Raw genomic sequence first — 3,327 nt, 5'->3', positions numbered from 1 at the left:
GCCTCATGCCACCCCTGTTAGATAGAAGCTGCCCCAGCTGGCATGGGGCTGAGATGCGCGCACATGTGGGGCTGCCAGGGCAACTGGCACATCGGCGTTTTGGCACTCCGGCCCAGCACCGCGGGGCCTGGTGAATCGGAGGTGCAGTACTCAGCACCAGACGTGGTGCCGGACCTGTGAGTCCATGCAGTGACACTGCTGCCCCTTCCTCACCACGCCGCTCCCTGCAGCCCGGCAGCCCCGGGTTTGCACAGCCTGATATGCGGCCGCACTGCACAGATCTCCAAGGGGCCCGGTTCTGGGTTGAAGGAGCCAGAGTACACACAGTAAGTGGCACCTTCCGAGAGAGCAAGGGGCTCTGAAGGCAGCTGTCACAACAGCATGGATGGGAGGAATTTTAACTAATTCCAAATATGGGAAGAGCCTATGCCCCCGTTTTATTTTTGTTTGTTTGTTTTTAGAAAAGCTACAATTGGCTCTTTCAGTCACTCTTCTGGTAAGAAGCCGGCTGAGTGACCATGTGCTTGGCAGGCCACAGTGCCAGGAAAGCCGGGTGCCTGTGGGCCTCTAAGTTTCTGTCTAGCCTTAAGCTGGGCCCCCGGATCCTCAGTGCCACTAAGCCAACTCTGGTGCGTGGGGAGTCTCTTATGTGTCAGAGTAGAACTTCACTCCATGGCTCATTTGGAGTGAAGTAGATCGCCAGGCCTTTATTCTGAGGCACCTCTGGGTGAACTTGAATGTCTGTCTCTGGGTCCGCAGCTAGGCACTTTCACCATCTGCACCACGTGGAGCCTCTGGGTCCCTCTGAGCACTCTTCTCCATCCCCACACCACACACACGACCTCAGGTAAGCTCTACTTCTTGGTTTCAGACATGTATTTGGGGCGAGCTTGGTCCTCACGATTTGATCTGCTGGGGCTGTGGTTAGCCGCGGGTGGAGACTCCCTAGGGTTCGCTTTACTATCACAGTGCAGAGTGCTGGCGGGGCCCAGCCCAGGAGGGGTGACTTCAGGAGAGTGACAGGCGCCGCATGAAAATACTTGTCAAATATTAACAACAGGAACTTCCCAGGACTTAGAAACTGTTCCAAGTTTGTCCCAGTTCACCACCGCCCGGTTTCCCCTTAGGCACTTCCAACTCTGGACCCGCCTCCTCCCCTATGTGCTGGGGGGGAGGCGCCCCACCCCCCACCCCCGGTCTGGCACATGCCGCTGGGGCAAAAAGGGCATCCGGAGGAAGCCTCGACATCACAGGTACACTTGATTCCCCAGACACTCCAGCGCGCACCCTCCGGGAGGAGCAGGTGGCTGCTCGCACCAAGTGAGTGGTGGCTGGAGAGCCCAGGCCCTTGTGATGGTCCTGCAGCCTCGGCCGCGCAGTGTGCGCCCCAGGCCTCGGCAGATCCCATCTTTACGGAGTCGTCGGCCGGCAGCCAGAAGCCTGGATTGTTTGTTCTCCGAGCGGGCGGCCTGTGGATGCTGCTCCCGATGGTTCTGGCGGTGCCTGTCTTTCCCTGGCCGCACCCTGATCCAAGCCTGGCGCCCAGCGTGGCCTGCGTATGCCGTGGTTATGGATAAAGTTAAAGGGTTGCTCACACGGGGTGTCCCTGGTGGGGCCACTGCCCGCCACACGGACGCTTCGGTGGAGAGTAGTAAGGGGTCGATGGACTCGAAGACTTCAAACTCCGACCGGTCGATGCTCTTGGTGACGTCCTCCACGTCCGGAGGGAGCTGCCTGGGCTCGCTGGTGAACTGCGTATCACCGTTGTCCAGCCCCTAGTCGTCTGTGATCTGCGACTGGACTGGAGGGAGCACTTGCTTCTTCTCTAGTAGGTCTTAGTCGATGCTGCGGGAGAAGGTGTGAGACGCTGTCTGAGCATCCCGTCTGGGGCCGGCAGCAGAGCCTCTCTTTGGGGGTCTTTATTTAAAAACGCTTTGAGAACTCAGGAGGCTTTGACGGACAGAAGCAGGAGGGGGGGCGGGGGAGGGGAGATCCGGATGGGCTTCTCAAGGATCACTTGGAAAATGTACATGTTGGGGTGCTCTGTGATGATGTTGAAGGGGGACCACGCAGCCATCTCAAACATCAGCATGCCGAGTGTCCACCAGCCCACATGGAACCCGTACTCCTCTCCCCCGCAGGATTTCGGGGGCGGTGCACTGCGGCATCCAGCAGAAAGTGCTTGTTGGTGTCTCCGGACCTCAGGCCTCCCTTGCACATGGCGGAGTCAGTCAGCCTAAAGTGCTCTTCTGAGTTCATGAGCCTGCAGTCCAGCTTGAGGTCCCTGGCAAATGATGCCCTTCTCATACAGGGCAGAGTGGTGCAGCTCTCAGTGGTGGTGAGGAACATGGTGCGGTCCTCTAGAAGTTTCTGCTGCCTCTGCCTGTGGAACACTAGGTCCCTGCCGTTGACGTACTCCATGACCAGAAACAAATGACTTGTTTGGAAGAAGGAGTGGAAGCCGACCAGACAGGGGGTGCTGGAAGCTTGCTCAGACACAGGCTTCCCTGGCTGTACCCAATCGATATCCTCATCTTTATGGACCAGTTCCTGCAGTTGACTTTCAGGCAGAGTCGGATGCCGCTGCCATCCATCTTGGCACCCCTCCTGCTAGGCATGGTCTTCCGGTGGCTGTCAGGATCTCACCTCGGGTCAAGCGGGTGCGCTGGCCATGGCTGGAGGCAAACATGAAGGGCGGCACGGTCAGGTAAGGTGTGGCCCCCAGCAGAATGCAGAAAGGAGTGTGGGTCATGCCGACCCAGGCACAAGCAGCCAATGGACGGAGGATCAGCAATTCCCTAAAGTTCCGCTTTTTAAAGCCACCCACTCCTGCTTTTCTGTCATCGCAAGTAGCCAAGACAAGCACCTCCAAGACTCCTCTGTGCTAGATGTTAAAGACTCCACAAGAATGAAGCAAACTGTGGGATATAAAAAGACTTTCCCCCAACTGTGTCTCCCCCAAAGATATGCTAAAGTTAGAGGCTGTTTGCCAGCAGATGGTGGGAGGTCAAATGCTTAGAGATGTCCTCCCTGAAGGCATTAAGCCATCAGACTACTTACTGTCTGGTCCCATCAAAGGTGGGGCTCACTCCCTGTGGTTAAGGACAATGGATTACTTCCCCTGAAAGCTTAGGCTAAATCAAGTCTCCAGCTCAAGGGTAATCAAGGTTAAGCCACCATCCTGAATCTAGGGTCCTCCTGTTTTGCCACATGTGTACCACCAATCCCTCCTCTTCCTATTGTGCGTATACCCTCAGATCATCTCCCTCATTACTGTATTACCTATAGCACAACCCCTTCCTGTGAAGTATGTCTTTACCTGTAATT

At 56.5% G+C, this 3,327-nt stretch overlaps 1 pseudogene; it reads right to left on the bottom strand.

Annotated features, from left to right (window-relative positions):
* Positions 1-1,247: 1,247 nt before the first annotated feature.
* Positions 1,248-2,752, bottom strand: LOC101641857 (annotated as a pseudogene).
* Positions 2,753-3,327: the final 575 nt, after the last annotated feature.

The sequence above is a fragment of the Echinops telfairi genome, unplaced genomic scaffold (assembly GCF_000313985.2).
Source record: "Echinops telfairi isolate 266 unplaced genomic scaffold, ASM31398v2 ScPeMD7_7427;HRSCAF=8465, whole genome shotgun sequence".
NCBI lineage: Eukaryota > Metazoa > Chordata > Mammalia > Afrosoricida > Tenrecidae > Echinops > Echinops telfairi.
The sequence above is the reverse complement of the archived record's forward strand: the minus strand, read 5'-3'. Positions and strand labels throughout refer to the sequence as shown.